Source organism: Triturus cristatus, chromosome 6, assembly GCF_964204655.1.
Source record: "Triturus cristatus chromosome 6, aTriCri1.1, whole genome shotgun sequence".
NCBI classification, from domain to species: Eukaryota; Metazoa; Chordata; class Amphibia; order Caudata; family Salamandridae; genus Triturus; species Triturus cristatus.
The window spans coordinates 820,531,367-820,548,115 of NC_140589.1; positions in this window are offsets into that span (position 1 = coordinate 820,531,367).

Below are 16,749 nucleotides of genomic sequence, written 5' to 3' on the forward strand. Positions count from 1 at the left end.
CCGTATTCTAGCCTGGAGATGACCAGTGCTTGTACCGCCGCTTTAAAGTCATCATGTGAAAGGAATGGTTTGAGTTTTCTTAGGATGCAGAGTTGAAAGTTCGCTCCTTTAGTCGATGATCTGATGTGGCCTTGCATGTTTAGGTTTTTGTCAAGCACAACTCCCAGAGATTTAGTAGAGTGAACAATGTGAGGAATGCAGTTGAGGGCGGTGAGGTTACAAAGAGATTGTAGCACAGTGGGAGATTGTCTAACGGGTGCAATGAGGAGGAATTCCGTCTTGAGGGCGTTTAATTTGAGGTGGTTGGAAGTGACCCAGTTGAGGGTTTTGCTAAGGGTTCCTTTGAGCGATATGATGTCTTTGGGGGAGAGTTTTTCATGTAAAGTTGGGAGTCGTCAGCATACATGTGATATTGGATGTTGGAGGTTTTAAGAATTACAGTCAGAGGTTCCAGGAAGAGGTTGAAGAGGGTGGGGGAGAATGAGGATCCTTGGGGGACGCCAAGTGTGCAGGGACTCGGGTTGGAGAGAGATTGGTTGGATTTAACTCTTTGGGTTCTGTTGTCGAGGAAAGATGCGAACCATTTAAGGACCGTGCCTGAGAGCCCCATTCTGTGTACCAGTAGGAAAAGAACATTGTCTTGTTTGACAGTGTCAAAAGCCGATGAGAGATCGAGCAGAATTAAAAGGCAAGTTTCATTTTGGTCGAGTAAAGTGAGTGCGTCGTCAACGATGTGAGTGATGGCCGTTTTGGTACTCTGGCCACTGCGGAAACCCGATTAGAATAGGTTGAGAAGCTGGAATTGCTCAATGTATTTGCGAAGTTGTTCATGAACACATTTCTCCAGAAGTTTGGCCAGGGTCGGAATGTTTGTGATTGGTCGGTAGTTGTTCAGGTCATCAGGGTCAGCCAAGGGTTTTTTAAGAATAGGGAGCACCAGGCCCGCCTTCAAGCAGTCCGGTATCTTACCTTGAAGAAGTGAGGCGTTGATTATTTTGGACCAGAGTGGTGCAAGTGAGCCTATCATTTCTTTAAAGAAGTTGGGGGGATGGGGTCATTGTAGTGGTTGGAGGGTTTAAGGGTGGAGAGAATGTTGCAGATTGAAATGTCATTGAGGGGAGTGAAGTGACTCCATGAGGCATTGTTCTTGAGTGAGAGTACCTGATGCGGGGGCAGGAGAGTGGAGACAGGGTCGTAAGGAGGAGACACGAGAGTTAGCACAGCAGACCTTAGGTCTGATTCGATTTTGTTAGTCTTTTCAAGGAAGAATTCAGCCATCACATCGCAATTTGGTTGCGTGCGAGCTGTGAGCTGAGTTTGGGTAGTAGTGTTATTGGATTGAGATCTGATGAGCTCAAAAAGTCGTTTCGGGTGATTTTTGGCACTGTCCAGTTGGTGTTTGAAGAAGTTGGATTTCGTCGTTCTTATGAGTTTGTTGTATCTACTTCTTTGTGATCTATGAGATTTTAGAAGATCTGTGGAGGGAGAGGATCTCCACTTGAATTCAGCTAGTCTAAGACTGCATCTGTCAGCATTAAGTCTGTCATTGAACCACGGTTTGGAGTCTTTAATGGGAATTCTTTTTAGTTGAAGGGGAGCCGTATCGTTCAAGGCAGAAAGCATGGTGTTGTTATAATGGCCGGTAAGGTCGTGCTTGTCAATCATGTTGGAGGGCGGGGGAAGGGAGAGATTGCAGCGTTCTATGAGCTCATTAACGTTTGTGGTGTGAAGCGGTCTTTTCCACAGTTTAAGTTTGAGTGGCTGACCTGATTTGTGGTTCCAGCTTTCAGTTATCAGGAAGTTGATAAAATGATGGTCAGACCAGTCACAGGGGAGAATGGATTCGAGTTGAATGGAATTGTGGTTGGAGATGATGAGATCAAGTGTCAAGCCTAAGTTGTGGGTGGGGGTGTCGCAGAATTGGGTAAGAGACATGTCAGTAAGGAAATTTTTTAAGGTTGTGACAGCCTGATCGCATGGGTCATTCCAATGGAGATTGAAGTCACCAAGGAAGATCTGGGGGGAGTGTCTGTCGAGGTTGGAGGAGATGATTTCCATAACCTGTTCGATTAGAAGGAGGTTATCTCCTGGGGGGTGGTAGAAGATGTGAAGGCAGCATAAGGGTTTGAGAGTGCTGGTGATATCTATGCAGAGGTATTCGCAGGAGGAGAGATTGGCAGAAGGGGACTGTTTTGCTGAGAGAGAGTTGCAGAAGATGCAGGCAATGCCACCTCCCAATTTATTAGCTCAATCAAGTCTAATAATGTTGTGACTAGGAGGGACTAATAGGTCAATGATAGGGCCAGAGGAGTCGTTGAGCCACTTTTCTGTGAGGATAAGGAGGTCTAGGTCTTGGGCAAGGATGAGATCTGCCAGGTCAGTGGCATGTTTCACCGCTGATCTGCAGTTAATTAGCATGCTTTTCAGATGTGATTTGGGAAATGTGTCAGTGAGCGCGGGGTGTGTAGTGGGGATCTGCAAGAGTTTATAGGCGATAATGGTATTGGCGTTGAGCTTGGTCATTCTATGTGGGTTGGGCGAGATGGTTCGGATGGGTTCCGAATTACCGTGTTTAGGGAGTGTAGGGTTATGAACAATTCGAGGGGGTGTTAAGGAGCATAGAGCGGGGCCAGACATGGTCGAAGGAGGGGAGGTGTAATCGAGGAGGAGGGAGAGAATATCATCTTCAGAGTATAGAGAGGTATACTCAAGGAGTAGGGAAAGAATATCTGGTTCTGGATAAGGATTAAAGGATCTGGTAGATCGAGACGGAGCGTTAGGGTAGGGGGTGGTGTTCGAGATTAGGGCGGAGGGTTTCGGGCAGATTAAATGTGGGGACTCGAGTGTAGGCATGTTGGAGGAGAGTTGGTGGATCACACATGTGGACATTTTGGGAGAGAGATCATGGGCTAGCTCTTTTGTGGCCTTTATGAGTTTAAGGATGGCAGTTTTGAGAGTTAGCAGTTCATGGTTTATAGTCTTGAGTTTAGAAGCCGGATCGGAGTGAGGAATATGGGTCACGTTGAGGTGAGGTGAGGGATTTGTCAATGGGGAGGGTGAAGGGGAGATGGGGGAGGTGGACGGGAGGGGTGTGGGAAGTCCAGTAGAGGAGAGTTCCATTTCCGAGGTAATGGAGCATGAGGTGAGAGGACGATGTAGGGACCGGTTTCGGGTATGCTCAGACGTGAGTCCCGTGCTCTCCATGCCACTGGAATCAAGCAATCCTGGCTGAAGAGGGGTGAAACCCCGAAACCGGTCCTAGGATGATTGGTTCCAGTCCAGGGAGGGACCTGGCTTGGCAGTTCGGGCTGGACTGTTCCCATGAGGCACAGGGTCAAGACTGATTTGCATATGGCTGGGTTCAAACTGGAATGGCATGGTGAGCAAAAAAACGATGGATTTAGGCCCAGATCTTTGTACTGGGGTGAATGTATGACATTGTTCTGCATTCTGTCCATCAACTGTTGTTTTTGCATTTGTTACCCTGAGTGGGATGGGTATGCTCAGATGTTAGTCCCGTGCTCTCCATGCCACTGGAATCAAGCTATCCTGGCTGAATAGGGCTGAAACCCCGAAACCGGTCCTAGGATGCTTGGTTCCAGTCCAGGGAGGACCTGGCTTGGCAGTTCGGGCTGGACTGTTCCCATGAGGCACAGGGTCAAGACTGATTTGCATATGGCTGGGTTCAAACTGGAATGGCATGGTGAGCAAAAAAACGATGGATTTAGGCCCAGATCTCTGTACTGGGGTGAATGTATGACATTGTTCTGCATTCTGTCCATCAACTGTTGTTTTTGAGAAGTAGATGATAGGCCAAAGATTGTTAGAGCTTGTGAAAAAGAAATAAAAGTATAATTCTCATACAGTTGTTTGACTCAAATTAACCCTTTTGATCTCCAAGCTGGCCAGTTGATAGTCCCATTATTTATTTGTATAAAGTGATTTTCCTAAATTGTAGAATCTAAAAAAGTTTCCAAATCTGTAGGGTAGCATGGAGTAACAGAGATCAGTAATTTACAGGTGTGTCTAAAAATTAGGCTGGATATTCTTTGAGGTTTTTGAATAAAGACAATAAATTCACAAAGTAAGAAAGGAGAAATAAACTCTTGTTTTAAGTCTACCCATAATGAAGTGAATGAGGATGGAGACAAAATCGAATTTACAGATTGTTTTGATATAAATGCTTAATGGTAATTAGCAAAATCTGGGGAATTTACTCCTCCCTCTGCTTTAAGGTGCTTCAATGTAGATAATGACATACAAGGCTTTTTATCATTTTAGAGGAAAAAGGATAAAATAGAGTACATTTTCTAAAATGATTGAAGCAGAATATCTACCGGAATGTTAGAAATAGTAAAATGAATAATAGGGGCTACCATCATTTTAATGGTGTCTAACCTACCCCACCAAGATAAGTGTAGAGGATGCCATCTAGTTTTTAATGAACTAATCCTATGCATGCACACATCTAAATTGGTGGAGATTGAGGCAATAAGTTATTGAGTGAATTGAAGACCAAAGATTTATAATCATAGGTAATTAGCTCGATATTACTGATCCAGTCACCTTTTTGCCCATTTTAACGTTTTCCCATCTTCGGATTGTAACTTGCCGTTCTGGTGGGCTTTGGGCTTCTAGAGGGGTTTTGGGATGAACTGAATGCCAATTAAGGTGTTGCAGCAATTGCATTTGTTTTGTTTAAAAGCGGCAATTGCCCTGTACCTCACCAATTTGGGTTTCCAGTAGTGAAGTCTTGGGAAGTTAGGGCAGGGAATAGCTGTTTCAAGCATTTTTGCTAAATAGAAATTATCAAAAGTGTGTGCACCCGGTATAATATAAAATTTAGTAGGCGTCATTAGAAAGGCAGGCAGGTACTAGGCTTTCCAATCCAGAAGGGTCAAAACAACCTCTTTTTGACAAAGATGTTGCTTCTCTAGACTCATCCGTGACAGATTCTTATTCCAGATAAAGTTCTATTCTTGGGTAGTTCCCACCAAGACCCCTTCATCTAGCTCCTGCAAAAAGGCACCAAACCTCCTCTACCCCAAGGCTACTGAGTGAGCACTCGGTTTGTGTTATCCAGGGAGCTGCCCAACCAAGTCAAAGCTTCACTTAAGCGACAGGGTGCTAAGGGGAAGGAGCAGTCCACTGCAATGGACTGTGATTGAAAACTCTACACAAGGCAGATTTTGAATTATTAATCACATGAATTTGAACTTGCAGTTGGTGCAGGAGGGGTAGCAACCTCAGTGGGACATTAAGATCTCAAATATTTTCTATCCATCACCATTAAATATCTCTAAATTAGGGACTTCACAAGAAGAGAGATTAATCAGTAAGTATGGAGTAAGCTGTTAATCACTCTGTTTGCAGGCTACAAAATACAAATGCCCAAAGTCAAACAATTCCTGCCTCTCTTCAGGAAAGGCCCTGGCCACTCACAGAAAATCAGTACTGAGAGACATCTTGATGCTAAGAAAACCTCTGTGAGAATGTCTGGCAAAGTAAAGGTGCTCATTCATGGGGTGATGGAGGAGGACAGCCCCAACATGGTGGAAAAAAATCCACACTGGAAAGCAGGAACTCATCTGCTCTTTGCACTCTCCCTCCCCCTAGCCTAATGTGACTATTCTGCTAGCCCAAATGTTCTAGGATTCCAGAAAGGCTCCTCTCTCGAGAAATTAAACAGAAAAGTTTTAGATCTTCAGGAGAAAATATTTGTCAGGTCTTCCCAGACATTACGTTTGAGACACCAGAGAGAGTTCCGGCCTCTGAGATCGTATTTCAAGCCTCAAGGCATTCAGCTATTTTAATGCTGTCGACCAGACTCAAAGTTTTAGTAAATGGGTTCTCTAGAATATTTCATGAGCTAGTCAGTCTTCTACAATGTTTCATGTTCATTGCTTCTTCTCTTTTTTTGGGAAGGAGGATGACCATACAAGCTCCCGTACATAGGTGCAGACATCGCGCCAGAGAAAGGAGGGGCATCAATGCAATAGGCAGTAAATGCACAAAGGTTCAAGGGAAGGCTTTAGGGTGGGTGTTATGGTGGGCAGAGAGTGGAGAGGGATGTGGTGGGGAGAGGCGGAGGAGGGGGAGAGGCAGGGACCCGGCAGAGGTGGGCTCCCAAGGACCAGGTGGGGGGTTGGGAGACGCTGAACACCAGGGCAATCAGCAGTCTGTGGTAAAAAGGACAGTTCCGGGGTGAAACAATTTAATTTATGAAGCAGAGAGGTTGTTGTAATAAGGCTGTGATAGGGCAGGAAAGATGCCATAAACGGGGTGAAGAGATGTACATACTTAAAGAGCTACCCTCGCAGTTCTCTCTAAATTAAGTGTTATTCCTGTACATGTTAATGGGCTAAATAATTCAGAAAAACGGAAGGCAATTTTGAGGTGGCTCAACAAACAAAACCTGCCGTAGTCATCCTTCAGGAGACTCAAATTAGGAAGGATAAGACTCAAATTAGGAAGGATAAGAGTAAGTCATTTAAATGGGCTCCCTTCCAGTTTCTACAGCTCTCTTGTGCCTCAGCAACTTTCAAGGATGTTGCAAGATTGGCCAGTAAAAGGTCTGTAAGGAATATACTTAAAAACTCTTGGATGAAGCTCAGAGATGGATCATAGCAGAACGTCTAAGAGAGCAGGAACCCACCAAGCTAATCTCACTGTATGGATCAATCCTGAATGATCCAGGCCATATTGAAGAATTTAAACTTCAATTTGCCCAGTCCCCACCCAAGAGATATAACGGGGGGTTTCTATTCAATCCCACCTTTGGAGCAGGATTTAAGCCAACCAAAGAGAACCCAATTAAAACCAAAGGTAGGAAACGCCAGTAGCACATAAAAGGAAGAACTTGGTTTAAAATACCCATGGTGCATGCATAATCCTAAACAGTAACAATACACTTTCTTTTTGGCCCACTTTCAATCTGCCTCTATGATTGATTTTTCCCATATCAAAGTCTTACAGCCAAGTAACAATGTTGCATATGCCTACCTGTTTCTCTGATCACACAGCTGTCAGGTTAGAATTTCCCCTGCCATCAGTGGCTGCTTCATCATACAGGTGGTCGTTAAACAAATTCTTGCACTCAAGGGAAATATAGCCGGAAGAAATGGGGAACAGGGCTTAGGTCTTTTTTGGAGAAAACAAGGGCACCTCTTCTTTGGAGAATGTTTGTGAAACCTATAAAATAACATTAAGAGGTGAGATTATATCTTTTCAAAACACACTTAAAAGGAGCCAAAGTAGCCATTTTGAGAATTGCACAGTAGCCCTCCAGCTTGCAGAGGCCAGATTACACCCATTGAATGACAGACAGAGTTATCTAGACAGAGAGACAGCTAAGAAGATGCTCCAGGACTGTATGTCAGAAAAGGAAGGTATCAGCATGCAAAACTTCGGTCAACAACTTTAAGAGGAGGGAGAATTTAGTGGCAAATTACTAGCTCAGGGGACTCGGTCCTGAACAATTAGAAACAGCATTTTTAAACTTAGGAATCCCAAAACAGAGCTATGAAGGTATAAAGCCAAGCATTTGAGTATATATTTTTGAACACTATCAAAACATTTATGAGGAAAACTTAAATCCTTCAGATGAAGAAATCTCATGTTTCTTAGCCCAGCTCCATATGCCCTCAATCAATCAGAGGTGACTTCCAATCTTATTTATCCAGTTGAAAGGGGGAGGTAGTGAAAGTGACTAAAATGCTGCCCAGATGGTTATCCATTAAAGTGGTATCTTTATATGCTTAAACATCTAAAAGGTTCACCTTTGGAGCTTTTCAATCACATCCTTAAAGGAGGGGAATCCCCATCCTTATTTCTGAAAATGGTTCTGATATTCTTCCCCAAAAAAGATAAAACTCCTGATGATGTAGTCTTTTCACCCTGTTACTTTATTAAATATCGACTATCAACTTTTTTTGAAAAAAGCTCTAAGGCTATCTGGGGTAACAGCAAGATTGACAGAGGCAGATCAGAATGGTTTCATACCATCATGTATTCTGTATTCTAATACGCATTTTCTGTTAGAGGCAGTCGATTACGTCACTGAAAATAAGATACCTGCAGCATGCTGTTTTTGAACACCAAAAAAGCATTTGAGTTGGTGGGGTGGACGTTTTTGAGGAGATTAGATTTCCTGGCCAACTCACCAAGTCAATTTCCCAAATACATCACAGTTATTTAAATGGAAAACTATTTCTCTGATCAAGAACACACGAGGCACTAGGCAGAGGTGAATTCTATCGCCTCTGCTATTTGCGATCTTAAGAGAGCTCCTTGCAAGTGCCCTGAGGAGAAAAGAGGTAGATTAAGTCAGCTATCCCTCTATCCCCTAGACTTAAATTTATATGCTGATGATCTGGTGATATATCTCCACATGAACGCAGATGTAATTGGCAATCTTTTAGCCCTTCATGCATCTTTCTCAGTGCTAGCTTAGGATACAGTTAAGACTGACAAAACAGAAGTATTACTTTTTATTGTAGATTTACATCCATTGCCTCAATCTCTGAAAATGGATGTTCCATAAAGATCAAGTTTCAGAAAATCTGCAGGATTTATGTAGATTAAACTATACCAATGTTATGTGAAAGATTGAGTTTATGCTAGAGAAATAGCAAAACTTACCAAGCACGTTCGTAGGAAGGGTGGTGATGATTAAGATGCACATTTTACCTTATCAGAATTTCTGGTTCTCTGCAATCATGGGGCACTTATAAATCGAATTGTTTCACTAGGCTGAACACATAGATCAAAAGTCCTCAATTCTCGGAACAGGCTAACAACAGTTTTTCTCAGCTTGGACACCTGAGACTAATCCACTGCTCCTTCGGTTACAGCAGATTGATGGCAGTCATTAAATCCTGACTACATGCTGGGCACCTGAATTACCTTATTCTTCATGTCCATTGAAGCTTGCTTCTCCTTGAATTTTAGAAAATTCAAACTCTACGAAAGTTGACCTGAGCTCACTCAACTGGCTCAAAGTAAAGAAAGGATTTTTAATGATAGCCTGCTCTACATCTAAACCTTATCATGACCTAACCACAAACTACTTAACAGATAGAATCCAATATTACATCCAATAGCAGATATCCTAACATACTCTTTCCTCCAGCATCCAAGTCAAACCAGTAATTTAAAAATATATGCTTTGTACTCTATATAATTGTGCTTAACCTTATGAGAGATATGATTTCATTGGCTAGAGGGCAGCTTAAGAACATTACAACTATATAAATGAAATTCAAACATTATTGCCTGTAAATTAATGCCTACCCAATGGGATGATGGCCTTTCCTAGAAAGGCACACAATTGGCTCGAGTCAAAGCTATGCAGAGCTTATAGTCTGTTTATTTCATCTCCCAGACAGCACAGCTCTGGCGAAAGTGACACTGGAGTTTAATCTAACTGAACAAGCTATAGCACTGCAAGTTGCATTTGTGTCATTCTCCTCGAAGATGCGATCAGCTCCGCTTGACTCGATATAAACGATATAAAATGGCAAGCGATAACGAATGAGACCAGCCTTTGGAGTGCTTTCTTGAACAGAGAGCTGAAAGGGCTAAAATACATAGAGATCTGGAACAAAGGGCTGCTACTTTATCAAATAGGAAACTGGCAAGAAAGCATAGGCAAAGCCAATATGTCTCGCCTGTACAAGCTATTGGCTTCGGCAATGTGTTTTTGCCATGTTGTACACCAGCGTGGCTAGTGTTCAGCATGGCTAAAGAATAGTGGTGGGGAGTGTGCTAGAGTGGATTCAGGGGAGTAGAGTGTTGCAAACTGGATTTTGCTGGAGTAGAATGTCGTAGAGTAGAGTAGAGGGGAGTAGAGTTCAGTGGTTTTGTTGCAGAGAGTATAGTAGAGCGCAGTGTCATAGAGTGGAGTGGCATAGAGTGGAGTGGAGTAGAGTGTAATGAAAGACTGTAAAGAAAAGTGCCACACAAGCCAACAAATGGTAAGCAACGTGCGAGCTCCAAGCCCTATTGGTTAACAAAATTGTCTCACGGCTCGACTCTAAAAAGCAGGCAAAACTGATACCCTTCTACGATGCGCTAGGGCAAGCATGAAGCAAGAAGCCCCATCTTGATGGTCTTAAGATCGTATGAAATACAATTAAAACAAAAAAAAATGAAATTAACTCTATCATCAAAGCAAAAGAGGGATTTGGTAATACTCAGATTTGGGTTAATCCTGCTATGGTGCTATCGTTATGGGAGACCCAAAGGTGAAGCTGACTGCCCTTTTCGCTTTCGTGGAATGACAAAAGAAACTTTAATACATATTATCTGTTCGTGTGATCATCTTAACTCCCCTGAGAAGATTTTGACTTAAACTGATTTTATTAAACTGAATGGAAGATGCCCTCATAGGGTGTCTAAATGGATCAGACTCACAACTAATTGGTCGATTTCTTAAATATATGGCAGTGGCCAAAAAGTCACCATAAATAGACACACTATTCTATGACATCATCTTTGCTTTTGTTTGCAGAATGACGTAATGCAATTTTCTCTCCTCATTTTATATTTCTGTTTGTAAATTGTTTTATAAATCATCAACCTATTATTGCTATAGAAGAAAGACAACTTTTCAAACTTACTTGAATCAGAAAAAAACGTATCTTTCAGTGAAACTAATCATTTAAAATAAAAGGATGCAATTGTTGTATTCATGTAGTTGGTTTGCAGAAGCCCTGATTGTACAAATCATACTGCAAAATGATTCATTTTTAATGCTTATTATTTCTTTGACAGTATTGGCACAGAGTAGCAATAAGATATGGTATGGAATAATCCCAGTTGTTAGATTAGCTCAAGCATTTCCGCCATGTATATGTAGTTGTCTAAGTGATTCTGAACTCGCTGTCCATAGGCCTCAAGCTGCACCTCACTGAAGAGTCCCAATAATGCAGAAACCATTCTAGAATTACTCGTGTTTTCATACCCATGGAATATGCTGTAGCAGTCGGAGAAGAACAGCCCCCCATAAAGTGGGCGTAAAATTAATTTGCTTATGATTCACCCTTGTCAGTAATGGAACAAACTTTAAAAGACAATGGAATATATGTGCCCTAAATGATTAACAATAGTTTGGGTTAATTTGATCTCTTCCATCTATCACTTTTTGCCATCCAAATGAGTCCCCCTAAGTGGGATGGGTATGCTCCGATGTGGACCCAAGCTTTCTGTGCCACTGAATTCAATCTGTACCTTATTGATTGAGGTGCAACAAGGCCAAAACAAGTATTTGGTTGCATGTTTTCCTGGTGACCTGGTGTCGCGGCGTCAAATTCTAGATGGTTTCCACTTCTCATTTCCTAGCTTAGCTGACTTGCCCTGCTCTCTATCTGCATTCTGTTCTAGCTTACCATAGGTTTAAGCCTCAATCATTGACTCAGGCTGTGATTTGCACCACTCTTTTTGATCCTTCCAATTCCACCTTCTCCCTCTCAGTCATCGCCAGTGCACCTTCAGGTTTTGCAATGTCTTGCTTGAAGAATTTGATATGTGCCCCTCTCGTGCCCTCAAGTGCCCTTGGCTCTCGCCCTTCCATGTCTAGTCACTCACCTGACTAGACTGCAATGCTCCTGGGTTTCAGCTGGACAAGTAAGTCTCCCTGGAAAGGCGGGAGCACTCCTGTCTCCTATTGGACTATCCCATCATGGTGGGTATTCTCCACTGAACCCTTGAAGAAACCTCCTGCTCCATTTGGGAATTAGGGGAGGGATTCGAATTCCTCCTCAGCTTGGTGCGTTTTAATTTTTTTAAATTCTTCTTTATGCTCTCTCTCCTTTACTTTACCTGATTGCCTCCCTCGTGCTTTATTTACTAAGTGACTAAGTGAGCTGCCTCCCTTTCACACCCCTATCAATTTTTCAGATCAAATTATGTTTTTATTCCAGTGAACGTGTTCCAATTATTGCTAAGTGGTGCTTAACCTAGCTATACTGACCAGAGGTTTACACTATGTACCTGTCAGACAGCACTTAACTTGTAGCACGGATCCAGTTACAGAGATGTTTGCTTCCACACTCCACTGTCTCCACTACCAACCCAATAAAGCTGCAATGTGTTAGTTAGCAGTAGGCCTGGGGACATAAGATTGGTTAAGAAAGAGAAAACAGAGGCGTCAGATATTGTCACTCTGACTCATCAGTACTGCTGAACATGGACTTCAACTGGTCACAGTGGTTATCTCAAATAGATAAGAATATTAGTGCCTAAGAATTATGCTGTATATAATTCTATATGTATATACAGACAGCAGACCTACAGATTATCTGTATATCTCTGACCCTCTTGTGAAGTAGAACATTTTATATGTCTGAAAAATGAAAACACAGATAAGAGTTTGATTTCCTAAGTACATTGCAGCCTGCCCTTGTATAACCTCTTTTTTTTATACAAAATAATGGGGTAACCCTGTGTCCCTCAGAACCTGGGTATATGTATTATACGGATACAATGGTTCTGTCGGGGAATTACAATTGCTTTGGGATGTTCACAATATAAATGCATTACATGTAACATGTATCCATGATTTAGGAAAAGCAATGACACCACCCAAGCAATACTTTTGAATCGATATTTTTAAGAAAGAATAATGAATAATTAGGGCTACAAAAATACAATTGACAGAAATGTGAAGAAGAAGTGACATGTAAAGGTGAATACAAACGATACACTTAATACACTTAATATAACAAACACGATTGGGTAGAAGTAATTTTTGGAAGATTGAGTCCATATACTTGATCACATACGCATCCTGTTCATGTATGAATTGGTTTTGGAACTGAGACGTTGTGTGGACTCATGGTGTACGTCGACGTTTCGACCCTATGTTAGGCGCAAAATTTTAAAAAAGCGTCACGGCGGGTCTTCCTCGGGACGAAGGGGTAGAAGTGTAGCCCTGCGCAAAAATCAATCACTGCGCGTGCATTGGGCTTCTAATTAACGAAGGTCGGTATGAATTGACCTCCAGAGTGACACGGGTCATGAAAGTCTGGGAGGGTTGCCAGGTGATTAAATCCTTTAAAGCCAGTCGAGTAATTTTACATGATCTGGTGAAAAAGCATCTCTCCAGCTCTCAGTCCGAAGCAGCAGTGATTGATTTTTGCGCAGGGCTACACTTCTACCCCTTCGTCCCGAGGAAGACCCGCCGTGACGCTTTTTTAAAATTTTGCGCCTAACATAGGGTCGAAACGTCGACGTACACCATGAGTCCACACAACGTCTCAGTTCCAAAACCAATTCATACATGAACAGGATGCGTATGTGATCAAGTATATGGACTCAATCTTCCAAAAATTACTTCTACCCAATCGTGTTTGTTATATTAAGTGTATTAAGTGTATCGTTTGTATTCACCTTTACATGTCACTTCTTCTTCACATTTCTGTCAATTGTATTTTTGTAGCCCTAATTATTCATTATTCTTTCTTAAAAATATCGATTCAAAAGTATTGCTTGGGTGGTGTCATTGCTTTTCCTAAATCATGGATACATGTTACATGTAATGCATTTATATTGTGAACATCCCAAAGCAATTGTAATTCCCCGACAGAACCATTGTATCCGTATAATAAAAACTTGTATAACCTCTATCACACTTTCAACCCTTGATGTGTATAATATGACTTCTGTGAACTGAAATATACAGCATTAATCAGTATTCAGTATTGTGTTACCTTATGGATTACATTATTTACCCTCCTTGGAATTATCAATACCTTAAACACAATATGCATATTGTAAATATTGTAAAGTTCTTGCGTTAAAAAGAGCCTGTCCAATAACTTCTCTTAATATGGATCCAAATGCACTGGGAAAAATTAGTTTAGAAATCCTTATTAATTACAGCTAACTTTTTGTTTCTTGTTTGTGACTTATCAAGTGGAATAGTATCAGAAATCTTACTACGATTCCCGGGGATCGTGTCTTGTGTCACAGGGACACAGTCACATTTCTCAGACTCCATGATACAAGCTTATTGTGGGCCGGCCTTGGAGACATTTGCAGACCGCCCGGTGATGGCTGGGGAAATGAAGAAGTATAAAATCACAGGGGACTACAGAGCAGCACTTCCTTGGCAAAGTGAAAAGAGAAAAAACATTCTGGATGAGCTGGAATATTCTGAAAAAATCAGGAACATTCTAGAAGTAGCAGAAATGTTCTGGACCCTAGGAATGCCCCAAAACTGCTACGCCTCCCTTGTTTTTTCCTCTTTCTTCGTGTGCTGCATTCTGCAGCACATATAGAAAGAGGAAAACCCTCAAGGGATTGTTTTTGTGCAGGAAGGGACACCCTCTCTGCCCAACAGCAAGCTGACTGGCGGCATGTCCTGGGGCAGTATGCTGGGCTCTTTACCCTAACCCCCGGTCAGACACAATGGTGTACCCATGATTTGGACACTGGGGACAGCATTCCTGTTAAACATAAAATCTACAGACAGTCTGACCAAGTTAAGGAAAGCATCAGGGCTGAAGTCAGCAAGATGCTGGAGTTAGGAGTGATTGAGCCCTCTCACAGTCTTAATTGATAATCTGGCAGGTTATGGGATGAGGCAAATCGTATCCAAACCCACTCATCTAGCTGGACATACACTGGATGGGATTTTTACTAGTAATGAACATATTGAAGTAAAAGACGTACAGCCTATTCCTTGGTCGGACCATGTGGCAATTTATTTTAAGGTTAATCTAAACCTACCTGTTAACGGCCGGAGGGATTGCCCCCTGTTAGCAAAAGCTCGCCCATGGAAATGTATACAAAGTGACGAGCTAGTCAAAATTTTGACAAGTAGCTCCCCCTTTATGGAGGATAGTAATGGAGGAGCTACTAACTTTGATTTATGGATCAATCAGGCAGTAGATAAGTTGGCCCCAGAGAAAACAATACAACCTAGGAGACGACTAGTTACCTCGCCATGGTATACAGCAGAGAAATAGCTTTTTAAAATCAAATGTCGACGCCAGGAACGGATCTGGAGATCTGACTATAGTGCTGAGCACAGGAAGGAATATAGTAGGACCTTGGAGGAGTATAAATCTATAATAAAACAGGCCAAGACGGTGTATTTTACAAAAAAAATTCAAGAGGCCGTAAATTCCTCTAAGGAACTATTTAAAATAGTATCTACCCTAACTAAGAGTCCTTATGACACAATCTTTCTTCCAGATCAAACTTTATTGACAAACTGGCTCTTTTTTTTCAACAAAAGGTTCAAGTAGTCTATAATGAACTTCAAAATTTACCGGTAAATCTGGAAAAAGATAAAAGGAAATTAACTGAGGTCTCTGCAACCCTGAACTGTCTGTCCCAATTTTCTCCCCTAAGCGAAAAACAGGTCAGTGACCTATTAATTCAAATTAAGTCAGATTCACCTCTTGAACCTTGCTCCCCCCATATATTCTATTTGTCTCCTAAAGAGATACGTGCCTCTCTGGCTCCTCTCTTAAATGAGGTTATAAGATCTGGAGTCTTTCCTGTGAGATGGAAAAAGGCCTGTATAAGACCTATTCTTAAGAAAGACTCATTGGACCCTCAGGATATCAAACACTACCGTCCCATATCCTGTCTCCCTTTGCCATCTAAAATACTGGAGAAGGCCATGAACCAGGAGTTAATGGAATTTGTAGATCTAAATAGTTCCCTGGATTCTACGCAGCACGGTTTCAGATCACAACACACTACAGAATCTGCGTTAATAATGGCGACGGAGGAAATTCGCAGGGCAATGGACGGGGGTAGTAGAGCTGTCTTAATCTTACTCGATTTAACGGCAGCTTTTGACACCATAAACCACAGGGTCTTATTGGAAAGACTTAAAATTGTGAAATTAGAGACACCGCACTAGCTCTACTCCGGTCCTTTTTGGACTCCAGAGTACAACAAATTCATTGGGAAGGAATTCAATCTGAAGAGTTTTTTCTCTCATGTGGAGTCCCTCACGGATCCTCGTTATCCCCTACATTGTTTAATCTGTATGTGACGCCACTGGCAAAACTAATAAAAGATCAAGGTTTAAAATTGGTGTTGTATGCTGACGACACCCAGCTAGTGGTGTCTCTTACACAGAGTGTGGAACTTACAGCGGAGCGATTTAGAAATTGCCTCTCTAGTGTTATGAGCTGGATGAACATGAATTTTCTAAAGCTCAATACTGAGAAAACTGAGGTGATTGAATTTGGCCAAAAACCCTCTATCTGGAATCACACATGGTGGCCTCCAGAAACAGGCACCTGTCCAGTCCCGGCACAAAAAGTAAAAAATGTAGGTTTCCTATTTGACAAAGATCTAACACTCACTTCTCAAGTCAATCAGGTCACCTCGGCTTGTTTCTTTACGATCAAGGTCCTCCGAAAAATATTGCCTTTCATACCTTTTTCATTCAGAAAAACAGTAGTAGGAGCCTTAGTTTTATCTAGTATCGATTATTGCAATGCATTGTATGCCGGAATTGGAGAAAGACAGCTCTCCAAACTCCAGTCGTTGCAGAACACTGCTGTAAGAGTACTGTTAGATCTTCCGAAACACCATCCAACGTCAACTGGCATAAGGCTTCTTCACTGGCTCCCTGTACGTCGAAGGGTGCAGTTTAAGGCTCTATGCCTAGTACATAAAGCTGTAAACGGAGGAGGTCTAGAGGACATGAAATCTCTCTTTCCCCGTCATGTACCACCTCGTACATTAAGATCTGGCAGTCTAGGTCTGGTTTGCCTACCTAAG